We start from the raw sequence: 15,966 nt of genomic DNA on the forward strand, positions 1-15,966 counted from the left end.
GAGCCCGACCAGGGGCTGCACCTAGGGATTGGGCCTGCCCTCTGCCACCCGGGAGCAGGCCTAAGCCAGCAGGTTGTTATCTCCCGAGGGGTCCCAGACTGCAAGAGGGCACAGGCCGGGCTGAGGGAAACCCCTCCCCGCCGAGTGCACAAATTTTTGTGCACCCGGCCTCCAGTTGATATATAATTATACATGCATATATGTACAAATAAATCATAACACTATGGTTAAGTATTAAAAGATGTCCCATTACAACTTGAATACTGTAAGCAAACAGTAGAGTTGAGGAATAAATATAAAATTTCTTCTTAGCCCTGCCAATGTGGCTCAGCAGTTGAGCATGGAACTATGAAGCAGTAACTGTTCAATTCCCAGTCAGGGCACATGCCTGGGTTACAGGCTCAATCCCCAGTAGGGGGGTTGTAGGAGACAGCCAATCAATAATTCTCTCTCATCATTGATGCTTCTCTCTCTTTCTTTCTTTCTCCCTCCCTCCCTCCTCTGAATTCAATAAAAAACATATTTTTAAAAATTCTCCTTAATATTGTATATAAACAAATGTTATATAAAATTTATAATACGAAAATGTACTTAAACAAACAAAAACTTTTGAAGTGAAAAATATGCAGAAATCACCACAGACATAGCTTGGAGCTATTGCAGGTTCAGTTCTAGATCACCCCAATGAAGGGAATATTCCAATAAAGCGATTCGTACAAGTTTTCTTTATTTCCCAGTGCGTGTAGTCTATTGAGTGTGCAATAACATTGAGTCTAAAAATGTACATACTTTAATTTAAAAGTACTTTATTTCTAAAAAACGTTAACCATCATTTGAGCCTTCAGCAAGTGGTAATCTTTTTGCTGATTGAGGCTCTTGCCTCAATTTGATGGCTGCTGACTGATCCAGGTGGTGGTTGCTAATGGCTGGGGTGGCCATGGCAATTTCTTAAAAATAAGACAACAGTGAAGTTTGTTGCCTAATTGCCTCTTACTTTCATGAACTGCCATCTCTATAGCATGCAGTGCTGTTTGATACCATTTTACCCATAGAATTTCTTGTAAATTTAACCCTCTCAAGCCTTGCCCCTGCTTTATCAACCAAATTTATGAAATATTCTAAATCCTTAGCTCTCATTTCAACAATCGTCACAGCATCTTCACCAGGAATAGATTCTGCCTCAAGAAACCACTGTCTTTGCTCATCCACAGGAAGCAGCGCCTCATCCGTTAAAGTTTGATTATGAGATGGCAGTTATTCAGTCAGCTCTTCAGGCTCCACTTCTAATCCTTGTCATTTTGGTATTTCCATCACATCTGCAGTTACTTCCTCCACGAAAATCTTGAACTCCTCAAAGTCATCCATGAGAGTTGGAATCAACCTCTTCCAAACTCCTGTTCATGTTGATATTTTTACCTCTTTCCATGAATCACAAATGTCCTTAATGGCGTATAGAATGGTGAATCCTTTCCAGAAAGTTTTCAATTTATTTTGCCTGGATCCATCAGAGGAATTACTACCTATGACAGCAATAACCTTACAAAATGTATTTCTCAAATGACTTAAAATCCAAATTATTCCTTGATCCATGGGCTGTGGAATGAATGTTGTGTTAGCAGGCACAAATCATGAATATTGTTGAGTGCTTAGGTGCAATGTAAATGAGCAGTAATATTTTGAAAGAAATCGTTTCCTTCCTTCCTTCCTTCCTCCCTCCCTCCCTCCCTCCCTTCCTTCCTTCCTTCCTTCCTTCCTTCCTTCCTTCCTTCCTTCCTTCCTTCCTTCCTTCCTTCCTTCCTCCCTTCCTCCCTCCCTCCCTCCCTCCCTCCCTCCCTCCCTCCTTCCTTTTTTTCTTCTGAGCAGCAGGTCTTTATAATGGGCTGAAAATATTCAATAGCCATGTTGTAAACAAATGTGCTGTCATCCAGACTTGGTTCCATTCATAAAACACAGGCAGAGTAGATTTAGTAATTCTTAAGGGCCCTGGGATTTTTGAAATGGTAAGTGAATAGTGGCTTCAACTTAAAGTCACCAGCTGCCCCTAACAGGAAAGTCAGCATGCCCTTCGAAACTGAAGCCAAGCACTGACTTCTCCTCTCTACCTATGAAAGTCCTAGATGGCGCCTTCTTCTAATACGAGGCTGTTTTGTATACATTGAAAATGTGTTGTTTAGTGCAGCACCTTCATCAATGATCTTGGTTAGATCTTATGCATAACTTGCTGCTGCTTCTACATCAGCACTTGCTGCTTTAACTTGCACTTCAATGTTATAAAGATGGCTTCCTTCCTTAAACCTCATGAGTCAGCCTCCACTAGCTTCAAACGTTTCCTCTACAGCTTCCTCACCTCTTTCAGACTCCATAGAATTGAGGAGAGTTAGGGCCTTGCTCTGGATTAGGCTTTGGATTGTGGCTGGTTTGATCTTCTCTCAAGACCACTATAACTTTCTCTTTATCAACAATAGTACTATTTTGCTCCCTTATCATCTATGTGTTCCCTGGAATAACACCTTTAATTTCTTTCAAGAACTTTGCATTCGCAATTTGGCTAACTGTTTGGAACAAGAGGCCTACTTAGCCTTTGGCCTAAGCAGCTTACAACACGCTTCCTTACTGAGCTTAAACATATGCAGCTTTTGTTTTGCAGTGAGAGATCTGGGACTCTTCTTTCACTTGAGCATTTAGAGCCATTGTAGGGCTATTAACTGGCCTAATTTCAATGTTGTTTTTCAGGGAATAGGGAGGCCCAAGGAGGGAGGGAGGGAGAGAGAGAGAGAGAGAGAGAGATAGAGATAGAGAGAGAGAGAGAGAGAAACTGCCAGTCCATGGAGCTCTCAGAACACACACATTTATCAATTAAAATTACTCTCTTACAGGGGTGTGGCTCATTGCAACGGAGACATGAAGTGAGAAAATGCTGTTGGAAAAATGGTGCCCATACACTGCCCAATGCAGGGCTGCCACAGACCAACCTGCAAAAAATGCAGTGTCTGCCAAGTACAATAAAGCAAGTGCAATAAACCAAGGTAAGCCTATATTAGTAATTTATGGCAGAATGGAATAATTTTTCCTCTAATTCTGTTTTTATTAACATAAATTACAAGTCCTTGCTAAAGGTAATGCATCTTTAATAACTGATCAAATTTGTGATAAGATACTTGAAAACTCTAAACATTTGCTCACAGATGACATTATTAGCAATAAGTATTTTAATAACTGGAACATAAATATACCAAAAAGTATGTCAATGACAATTCTATGTAACCACTGTATACTGTGATAAAAAAAGTATACTGTAATGCGCATTCATACATAAAGAAAACTGTTTTTAATATTACATCTTATGTTTAAACTACTATATCTGTGCACTTCCCCAATCCTAATATCACTCAGTATGCCACTATTCAGGCTATATGGAATAGGATTTATGGGAGAATCGTCAAAATCAGATTTAGACATCCCACTGTATTTTATACTGATTAAAGTGAGCATGTACAGCAACCTTAAAATTTGAAAAGTAATCCCCAAACCTGTAACTTCACAGACGTGCACTGAAATGACAATAAGTGGTCTTAAACATATGCTTTGGTGACGGTAGGACTTAGAAGATTATTGCATGTTTATTATTCTCTAGAAATACACATATATCAGACTCAAATATTCGCCACCAGCTAGTGGAGAGACCTACTTACTTTTAATGCTTTACTTTATGACTCTTTTGCCTCAGCCATGGTGAAAAAGAATAAAATCATTCTTATTCACTATCCCTAAGTGATGTATTTGATAGTCATGGCTCAGTTTTTTATATAATAAACCAGGAAACAAAAGGACGTTTGCTAAAAAGAGAAATGAAATATTATTCAATACTTTCTTTCAATGCACTCACATGTCTATCAATCCCGACAAGTGCAAAATTCAAATGTATACAAAATACATATATATGGATGTATATGCATATATATTCAATGCCACACTTGCTAGAAGGAAACCACAATCTAAAACCAGCCATAAGTAAAAAAAAAAATAAAAAAAAATAGATATGGAATTGGTTTATCCATTGTATTTACTGCAGGCACATAAATTCTTTCCTTTTAAAAATTATCTTGCAATGGATGTGAAGATTAAAAGATCCCCACTGTTTATCATAGATGAGTACTTTCTAAAATAAAGCTTTTAATGGAGATGTTGCAAAAAAATGAATTGTTTTATAACAGTAAGTGTAAATTAATGGGATTATTCTACCTAACTAAAAAAATTGCATTGCAAAAACTAGTTAAAAGAATGAGATGGCTCTAACAAACTACTATTTTACATTAAAGGGGACAAATATCTGATTGTTGTACTTGAATTAAAATAATTTTAAATTCATTCTTTGAAGATTTAATCAGAATCACTACATTGCATCAGTACAATGAATATATTTTCCATGTGAAAATATGACAGAAATTAGTGAGTGTATGTGTGTGTGTGTGTGTGTGTGTGTGTGTGTGTGTGTGTGTGTATGAAATATAGGAACTGATGAATCATTCAGAGTATATTACCATAAGATCACTGACAAAGATGAAATGTGTCTCAAAGTATTAGAAATATGGAACTAGAGATACTCAAGGAAATAATGTAAAAATCAGACAAAGTTATAAAGAGAAAAAAGATACCTTTAGTGTTCTGGTCAGACAAGTTGCTAAAAAAACGTATGCACATAGTTTCTCAAAATGATTAACTCAACATGCATGGACACATATTTGTCAGGTAAGAGCACCTAGAATGCAATCTTTTACCAACTAAATATTATGACACAAGTCAATGTTTAATAGCATGTATTGTTTTTGTCTATTTATAAGAACGTTTTTAAATGGTCTTTTGACTAATGGATGCCATTGTGCAGATAACATTAAGGGAAAAGATCCCATTTAAACAACTCCCTCTAATATTTCTTCACGTGTTTTTAAAGCTGAATATAGCCAATAAACTGTCTTTTATAGAAAATCATGTTAATATGCTATTGAGATTCACACAATAACAACTGAAATGAAAGAACACCAAAATAAGGTGACTAGTTAATAGAAATGTCAGAAAGAAAGGTTCAAAATTCCAAAGCTGACCGTCACACTAGTACAAACAAGAGGGTAATAAAATGAATGTGCTTGGAGTAATTTAGTCATATGAAGAATGTGAAACCATCTCATCAAACACAATGCTATTTAACTATCAGAACAGTAAGACATTTCCCCCCAAGACACTGAATTAAATATACCTCTACCAAATAAAGCTTGTCATATCATTTTTAGCTCTTATAATTTTTTCCTAATCTCTTTCATACATTTTTACCCTTGAATTTTCTCACTTTTTCTCCCTTCTTCAAAATCCCTGCTACATAACCGCTAATTAAAATAAACACAGGTAAATCAAGGTAGATTTCTTCAAAAGGAGAGGAGCTGTTCAAAGGAGGACCCATGCTAGAGAATCAAATGAATAGAAATTTAAAGTGTGAAGCATTCAAATTAAAATCCGCCCCTTGAAATGTATCAATCTATACTTCCAAAATGACTTACACTGTGAATTGTGCTACTTAGTGCTCCCTTGTCGGTTGTATTAATAAACACAAACACAATTTTTTAAGTAAGTTAGTAAAGTTTATAAAATAAGCCTCTTCTACATTAGCACAGCTACTACTCAAATGTGGACACATATTGTGCCTAGACATTAAATTGATAAAAGGTATACCACAGGTGGTACTATCATTAGAGAAAGAGTAGATTCAATGATTATATTTTGTTCTTTATCTTATAGACTTGTTTGAATATGGCTCTCTTGTTTTCTTTAAAGTTAACTGAAGTTATGCATATCTTCTATAGCATACTGAAATGGTTACATCCTTGATGAAATCTCATTGTGATTTCAGTTTTAGGATCAGTCAAGTTTTCATAATATCATATGTATTAGGAAGAGATTGACAGAAAAAGCACATATTAATGTAACCTAAATTCATAAGTATGATAACAGTAATACTTACATAATATTTAAACATTCATACTTAGTTATGCATAGTATTTTTACATAGATTTAGTAAAGCTCAAATAAGTTATATATATATATATATATATATATATATATATATATATATATATATATATAAAAAACAAATCATATTATCACTTCTCATTCTTTCAAAATATTTATTGAGTATCTAATTTGTGATCAGTTAATGCTAGACACTGGAATTAAAAAGTGTGAAAAGATAGGAAATTTTTAAGTGTATTAACTTCCTGCAGCTGCCATAAAAAAATTACTACAAACTAGGTGGCTTAAAACAGAAATGAAGGCTAGAATTCCAAAATCAAGGTATTGGCAGGGCTGCACTACCTCTGGAGGCTCTTGGAAAGAATGCTTCCTTGACTCTTCCAAATTCTGGTGACTGTTAGCATTCCTTGGCTTCCTTGGCTTGTGGCCCCATCACTCACATCTCTGCCTCCATCTTCACACAGCATCTCCCTCTTCTGTCTGTGCAGTCTTCCTTTCTGTCCATCAAATATCCCCTGTATAGCTCTAATTGATTTAAGCCCACCCAGGATAATCCAAAATGATCTCTACATTTCAAGATCCTTAAATTAATTACATCTGCAAAGAACATTTTTCCAAATAAGGTAACATTCACAAGTTCAAGGTGTTAGTACATGAACATATATTTGAAAGAGGGACATCATTCTACTTATTACTGAGTTTTAAGGAACTAACTGATTAATGGTGAATGAATTATCTAAGCAGAGAGTTAATAACAGACAAATAAATTCCATTAAAAGGGCCTAAAAAGAAGGCTTTTGTAGGACACACTTAGGTAAGGTAACAAAACCAAGCATGGAAGATCAGGGAAAATTTCACAGAGAGAAGTAGAATGACAGCAGAAATTATCCAGGCAAAACTGAAGGCTAAATACAGGCAAATTCCTGGAGGAGAAAGAACATAAAATTCTCAGAAACCTAAAAATGTTCAAAGTAGTTAGAACTTAGCAAGTTTGGCAGTGAAGTAGTAAGCAGTTGAGCTAAAAAACTGAAAAACACACAAATACATGGACTCTAAATAACATGTTACTAAATGATGCATGTGTTAGCAATGAGATCAAGGAAGAAAACAAAAGATACCTTGCAACAAATGAAAATGAACACACAAAACACACAGCGAAAGCAGTACTACGAGGGAAATTCATAGCTTTACAGGCCTACTCAACAAACAAGAAAAATCAAATAAACAATCTAACTTTATACTTAAAGGAACTAAAAAAAGAACAACAAACAAAGCCCAAGGCGAGTAGAAGAAAAAAATATCAGGGCAGAAATAAAAATAGAGTCTAAAAAAATATATAAAAGATCAATGAAACCAAGAGTTGATTCTTTGAAAACAATAAGCAGGATTGACAAACCTTTAACCAGACTCATCAATAAATAAAAATAAATAAATTTCAGAAATGAAAAAAAAGAAGTAACAACTGATGCCAATGAAATACAAAAGACTGTAAGAAAATGTTATGAGCAACAACATGCTAACAAATTGGAAAATCTGGATAAATTCCTAAAAACATGCAATCTTCCAAAACTGAATCAGAAAGAATCAGAAAATCTGAACAGTCTGATTAAAACTAATGAAATCGAAGCAGTCATCAAAAAACTCCCAACAAACAAAAGTCCCAAACTGGATGAAATCACAGGTGACTTTTATCAAACATTCAAAGAACTACTATCCTTCCCAAACTATTCCAAAAAGTGTAAGAGGAGTGAAGACGCCCAAGCTAATTCTAGGAGGCCAGCGGTATCCTGTCTCCCAGACCAGATAAAGATGTTACAAAGAAGCTCGGCTGCGGGGTTGCTCAGTGGCTGAGCGTCAACCTATGATTCAGGAAGTCCAAGTTCCATTCCTGGTCAAGGCACATGCCCGGGTTGTGGGCTCGATCCCCTCTCCCTCTCCCTCTCCTTCCTCTCTGAAATAAATAAAAATCTATTTTTTAAAAAAATATATACTACAAAGAAATAAAATTATAGGTAAATATCCCTGACTAATATGCATGCTAAAATCATGAACAAAATATTATCAAACCAGATCCAGCAATACATTAAAAAGATGATACACCATGACTAAGTTGAATTTATTCTGGGATGCAAAGTGGGTACAATATCCACAAATCAGTAATGTGACGCGCCTCATAAATAAAATGAAGGACAAAAACCACATGATCATATCAATGGGTGCACAAAAAGCATTTGATAAAACCCAGCACCCATTCGTGATATAACTCTCATCAAATTGGGAATAGAGGGAACTTACCTCAACATAATAAAGGCCATATATGACAAACCACAACTACTATCATACTCAATGGGCAAAGACTGCAAGTGTTTCCCTTAAGATCAGGAAAAATATATGGATCTCCACTTTCACCACTCTTGTTCAACATGGTATTAGAAGTCCTAGCCACAGAAATCAGAGAAGAAATAAAAGGCATCCAACATGGAAAGAAAGAAATAAAACTGTCATTATTTATAGATGGCTTGATACTGTTTATAGAGAAACCTAAAGATGCTACCAAAATACTACTAGAACTAATAAATAAATTCAATAAAATAGCAGGATACAAAATACTCTGAAATCAGTTGCATTTTTATAGACTAATAATGAACATCAGAAAGGTAAACTAAATAATTGCATTTACAATTGCATCAAAAAAATAATAATAAGCATAACCCATGGACACAGACAATAGAGTGGTGAAGGCCTGGGGAGGGGAGCAGGGGCAGGTTAGAAGGGGTCAATGGGGGAAAAAAGGGGACACATGTAATACTTTCAATAATAAAGATTTAAAATTTGTTTGAAATTTTTAACAATAATAAAAGACCTAGGAATTAATTTAACCAAATATATAAAAGACCAGTACTTGGAAAATTCTAAGACCTGTACTTGGAAGAAAGAAACTTAAGGAGAAGCAAATAAGTAGAAGCATATGCTGTGATTCATGGATTGGGAGAATTAACATAATTAACATATCCATAGTACCCAAAGCTATCTATAGATGCAACAAAATTCCTATCAAGATACCAATGACATTTTTCACAGAACTAAAACAAATATTCCAAAATGTACATGGCACCACAAAACAGCCCAAATAGCCACAATAAGTTTGAGAAAGAAGAACAAAGTTAGAGGAATAACACTACTTGATATCAAATTATACTACAATGCCATAGCAATCAAAACAGCATGGTACTGACATAAAAACAGATATATAGGTCAATGGAACAGAATATAGAGCCCAGAAATAAACCCATGTCTTTATGGTCAATTAATATTTGAAAAGTAGGCAAGAGCATGCAATGGGGAAAAATAGTCTAATCAATAAATGGTGTTGGGAAAGTTGGACAGATATGTGCAAAAAATAAAATAAAATTAGACCACCTTCTAACACCATGCACAAGAATAAACTCAAAATGGATTCAAGACTTATATTTTAGACTCAAAGCCATAAAAATCCTGGAAGAAAAGATAGGCAGTAAAATCTCAGACATTTCTCATAGCAATATATTGTTTCTGATATATCTCTTTGGGCAAGGGAAATTCAGGGAAAAAACCCCACAAATGGGATTGCATTAAAATAAAAAGCTTATGCACATTGAAAGAAACCGTCAACAAAATGAAAAGACAACCCACTGAATGGGAGAACATATTTACCAATGATACAACTGATAAAGGTTTAATATCCAAACTTTATAAAGAACTTATAAAACTCAAACCCCCAGAAATAAACAATCCAATTAAAAAATGTGCAAAGGACCTGAAAAAACACTTCTCCAAAGAGGATATACAGATGGCAGATTCACATATGAAAAGATGCTAAGTGTTACTAATCATTAGAGAAATACAAATTAAAAGCATAATGAGATATCACTTCACACCTGTCAGAGTGGTTATCATCAATAAATCAACAAACAAATGTTGACGAGAGCATGGAAAAAAGGGAAACCTGTGCGCTGTTGGTGGGAATGTAGACTGATGCAGTGATTGTGTAAAGCAGTATGGAGTTACCTCAAAAAAAATTAAAAATGGAACTGCCTTATGGCCCATGATTCCACTTCTGGAAATTTATCTGAAACACTAATTCAAAAGAATAGATGCACCTCTATGTTCACTGCAGCATTATTCACAATAGATAAGATTTGGAAGCAGCCCAAGTGCCCACCAGTAGACAAGTGAATAAATAGCTGTGGTACATTTCCAGAGTTAAATACTACTCGACTGTGAAAAAGAAAATCTTATCTGTTGAGACAGCATGGATGGACCTGAAGGGTATTACACTAAGCACAATAACCCAGTCAGAGATACCATATGATTTCACTTACATATTGCATCTAATGAACAAAACAAGTTTTAAAAATCTAAACAGACACAAAGAACAGAAGCCAGAGGGGAAGGGTTTGGGGGGCTGAGTAAAAATGGTGAAGGGATTAAGCAAAAAAGAAAAACTCATAGACACAGACAACAGTATGGTGATTACCAGAAGGGAAGGGGAGGTGTAGGGAGGTAAAAGAGGTAGAGGGGGGATAAATGGTGATGGAAGGAGACTTGAATTGAGGTGGTGAACACACAATACAATATATAAATGATGTATTATAGCATCGTACATCTGAAACCTATATGATTTTATTAACCAACTTGAGGCCCCATGCACAAATTCATGCACAGGTGGGGTCCCTCGGCGTGACCTGCGGGGATCAGGCCAAAACCCACAGTCCAACGCTGCCTGCAGCTCCTACCTGCCACTCCTGTTCATCCTGGCTCCACTGTGCCTGCTGTGGGCTGATGGCCAATCAGTCCCAATCCTAGTGCCCTCACGAGGGGAGTGGCCTGCGGAATTGGGCCAAAAGCAGCTCTCCAACATCCCCCAAGGGGTCCCAGATTGTAAGAGGGCACAGGCCAGGCTGAGGGACTCCAGTGGTGCATGATCAGAGCCACGGGAGGGCTCCAGGTCCTGTCTGGCCCTGTCTTGCCCAGTCCCGATCGGCCGGACCCCAGCAGCAAACTAACCTACTGGTTGGAGTGCCTGCCCCCTGGTAGTGAGTGCATGTCATAGTGAGCAGTTGAGTGGCCTTAGCCTATCATTAGCATATTAGACTTTGATTGGTTGAAGAGTCGACTGGTCACCAGATGACCGGACACTTAGCATATTGGGCTTTTATTATATAAGCTGTTATCCTAATAAATTAAACAAAAATTTTAAAAGACTCTAAAGAAAAAATAAAATAAGAGCTTAATATGGCAAAGCTGTATTAAAGAACTTGAACTTCAATATAAATGTGTGGGAGGCCAATGAATAGATTTAGGAAGGGCAGTGGGCTGTATGTACAATGAATCACTCTGAATAATCAACTCTGGCTGCTATGAGGTGGAGGGAATAAGGCGGCTGGAGGCAGGAGTACCAAGATGAGGGTCTCCTACACTCATCTATTGAAGTGTTTACGTTGGTTCCAACCAGGCCAGAGTCAAGGCAGATAAAAGAGATGAATTCAAGAGAGATGTTTCAGGAAGAATTGCTACTGCTTAGCAATCAAGTAAATTTGAGAGTAAAGATAATGAAAGTCCAATTACAATGAGCACTGGGATGGATGACAATGAACTTAGTTAAGATGAGAGACACAAAAGGAGGACAGGTGTAGAGCATGGAAGAGAAAAATAAATTTCACCTTAATATTTAAAGTTTAAAATATGTGTCTCTAGCTTTCAGACTGGTATGTGGACCATAGGCTAAGAGGGAAATTTGGGTTAGACACAATGATTGGCAGTCATCAACTTAAATGTGATCGCTGAAATGAGGGGCTGGGTGAGATATCTCAAAGCAAAGTACAGAACAAGAAGTAATTCTAAAGACCTCTGAAGAATCTTCCATTTTAAGGAAATGATAGATTAGAAGTAGGAGGCTATAAAGGACACTGGCAGTGTGTTTATGCATGGGTGGTAGTAGGGATGGGCAGTGGGCATAGGAGAATTAAAATAGGAGTTTGCACAGTCTGAATCACTCCAAGTTTACCTATTCAGCCCTCTTTCCTGCTTTTCAAAGTTGTTTTTTCAAATTTCTCAAGTCTCCCACCCATCACCTCTTAGCCTGAGATGAAAATGATTGCTTCCAGTAAGGTAGAACGCACGGTTAAATTCTGTCAAGTAATATGACTAATGAACCGACAAAGGATTTCTGATGACAATGGTGAAAGCAGTTAAAACAGATTGGATGAGTAGGATTTGGCCTGAGTTGGGTGGAAGTGGAAAGTAAGGAATTGGATGCATCCAGCTTGGTTATGAGGATAAGAAGGGAGCCCAGCCAGTCTGGTTCAGTGGTTAAGTGTCAATCTAAGAACCAGGAGGTCATGGTTTGATTCCAGGTCAGGATACATGGCCAGGGTTGCAGGCTCGATCCCCATTAGGGAGTGTGCAGGAGGCAGTTGGTCAATGATTATCTCTCATCACTGATGTTTCTATCTCTCCCTCTCCCTTCCTCTCTGAAATCAATTTTTAAAAAGAGAGAGAGAAGGAGAGAGACAGAACAGTGGCTAAAGGGACTTTTTATTTTTGCTTTGCTCCCTTGCTCCCCACACCTCTTCAATAGTGAGAGAAACTTGAGCAAATTTAAATACTGGAATGAAGGATGGGTCAGAAAGGAAAAGGCTGACAATGAATAAATGCGAAGAAAAAAATTAATATGTGCAATCTTTAAAAACAAAATAGTTGTGATCCGTAGTCTGGATAGAGGTTCTGCATTTATCCTAAAAGTAGGAACATTTTCCCATAGTAACAGGAGGCAAATAGAGAAGTGGGAAATACACGCAGGTGCTTTTCTGATTTTATGGCATGAGGTCTTGGCTCTCAGTGAAGAGTGAGGCCAGGCTATCTGCTGAAATAGCCTGATAAGAGAGGTGGTGACAAGGGAGATTTGAGGAGAGAAGAGAAGGCTGGAAAATGGAGGTTTGGGAAAGACAGATGAAGAGCTAAAGGAAAAAGCATAGAATGGTTCTTTACTGGTAGTTTTGGCTTTACTGTGCCAGTTTTTACTTTTAACTTACAAAAAAGATTGTTTCCCTTGAGGTGACAAAACTAAGCAATATTTAATTTCTGATTGCATAGTTTAAAATAAGATGGCAGTTCCCAGTATTACAAACAAAACAACAGCAACAAAGACTAACAGCAGAAGCCTTGAGCTAAAACATATTTCTCATATACACATTCCAATAACTGGAAATGCATTTGGGTTCAACAGAACCTTTTTTAAAATGCAAAAGACTCAAGTGTTTAAAATGTTTCAAGCCTTTCATCCATTCATAGGGACAATAATTGATGAAATCAATTCCTAGGTGAAATGTATCTTTAATTAAAAAAAAAAACAGTCAAAGGAAAAGAAGGCGGGGAAGAACTCTGAGCAGGAAAAGGCAGGGAAGAGGAGTTAAAGTGATAAGAGCGGCTTATATTTCTACCCTTTCTTGAATATTATCCACTTGGACTCCCTGATGTGTATCATTCCCTATACATTTCATACAGTATTGGAACTCAACATGTTTGCCTCGAAATGCTGAGGAACTTGCAGAAAATGCAATTTCCTTCAGCTTGTGAAAGAGAAGTTGAAAGTTTCTACAGAAGTTAAGAGGGGGGTCAATCCCATTATATAGTTGTTAATCTGACAGCCTTCTGCTAGGCGATCTAAAAAATATAAACTTCACTCAGCTAGGGATTGAAAGCATTTTTATCCTCTCTCACCATCTAGTTTTATACAATTTTCCATTCCTCAGTCTTCCCAGTCAGTTTATTTCTTAGAAGCACTAAAAGTGGAAATGAGACAGCCAGCTCTTACTCTGTCAAGTTACTCTCACTTAGCAGCATCATTCTTGATTTTCCCAATACCACCTCACTGTCAGAAGCAGCCAGGACAAAAGTGTTAAAATTCAAGTTACATAAAATATTAAAATATTCGACCCTGAAGACATTTTTAGATAATCTTCTTTGGAAGTTTAGACTGATTGAATGAAATAATTTATGAGATATAGCATATCCCTTGAGGGCAAAAATACACATAGAGAAATCAACACCATGTGGAGAGAATAGCACAAAATATAGGGGGAAAGGTCACCACAGTACATTTGGTTGCTGAGTGCATATGCTGGGAAGAACTGAATTCTCTGTTGAAATGTAGTTGCTTCCAATATGTAGGACTGCTGGAGCCCTTGGTTCAAGTTACAAAAACATTAAAATGAGTACTATATTACTTTCATATGGGCTACTAAGAATTAAAAAATGTGAAAAGTAAAGTAAAAGAAATCAAAGGTTCTTGGAACATTTTTTAGAAGCCTGTCAAAATTCAGAAATTTTTATATAACCTCATGATGGGTTTATGAACAAAAGGGTATAGGAACATATTTTACCTGTATGTCCAACTTCAATTATCTAGAAGCCTAACAGATAATGATATCTAACACTTTAAAATTTCTATGTACCATCATGCTTTTCAAGCATTTTATTCATATTAGCTTATTTAACCACTACATCACTCAATTAAATAGGCATTAATTTTATAATCATTTAGAAATGGTAAATCGGAAGCACAGAGTAGATAAGTAACTTGCTGAGGATCACTCAGCAACTAATAGAACTGGAACTAAAAATAGGCAGCCTGGAGCAAACAGAGGGAGAATCAAGATGGCAAAGCGCAGGTACTTGCAGCAAAATTACAACTAAACCCAGGATGATTCCTGTTGTGAGGGATGGGGGTGGGAGGGGGTGTGTGCAGGAGGCAGCCAATCAGTGATTCTCTCTCATCATTGATATTTCTCTCTCTCTCTTCCTTCCTCTCTGAAATCAAGAAAAATAGATATTTTTTAAATGCTTGTTTATAATTCATGCTTGCTTAGTTCTCAAATACTTGCTTGCAATCTATGTAGAGAAAAAATGCCTACATGTGAGTCATGGGCTTTATTTGTTACGGGACATGAAGATAGTCCCTACATAGAAATATGGCTGTCTTTTTGATAAAAAAGAATTATATTGAAAACTTCAACTTCTGAATAACTTTGAATACAATATATCAAAAATCATTTTTTGCAATAAGTGATATGAAAATTAAAATTGACAACTTGTCAAGTATTAGACCTAAAATTATAAACAAAGCCCTTTTATTTTCTAGACCTTATTTATTTGTTTATTCAACAATCTTCCCTTCCAGACTGAACACATCTGTGGCAATCCTCTATAACACCCACCGCTCTGCTATGCTCTCTTGACATTGCCTTGCAAAGACAGCCATTGATTAAACAAACCCTAACTACCTTCCTTCCTAAAGGCAATTATTGCTTATACATGCATATACTATATATAACAATGATCTATGCCCATTAACCTTATATGCTGTTCACAGTACTATATATGTCGTCCTCACTATAACACTACAGGAAAGTATTATCATCTCCATTTGATTTAAGAAAAAAACAGACCTGGGGAAGATCAATGGCAAGCTCAAGAAATTACACAGACGGCTGAGGGCTGGACACAGAATCTGAACCCCGATCCTTTGATTCCAGAGCCTACACACTTACATACTAAAAGAGAATAAGACAGCACAGAAATTCTGAAATTTCTCCTCAGTTCAATTGAATTATCTCACTGGGGAGACATGCCAAAAGTAAGGAAAAAGGAAAGCCCAACTCATTCAAACTTGGGTGGCAGCCCTGACCCATTTGGTCATTTTTAATATAATGTAAATGTTCAAAATGATTGATAATAAAATGCACTGTTTCTGGCTTTCTAGACCTCGAGTACTGAAATAGCATGGCGTGAGTATTTGAGTACTTGAACTAAATTCAAAATTAGCCTTCCCAGCCCTCCCTGAGACACCACCACTCCTTTGTAACAAAGAACTGATAGACACCTGTTGGTAGTCTATGGCAACCA

Source organism: Myotis daubentonii, chromosome 1 (genome assembly GCF_963259705.1).
Source record: "Myotis daubentonii chromosome 1, mMyoDau2.1, whole genome shotgun sequence".
Lineage (NCBI taxonomy): Eukaryota > Metazoa > Chordata > Mammalia > Chiroptera > Vespertilionidae > Myotis > Myotis daubentonii.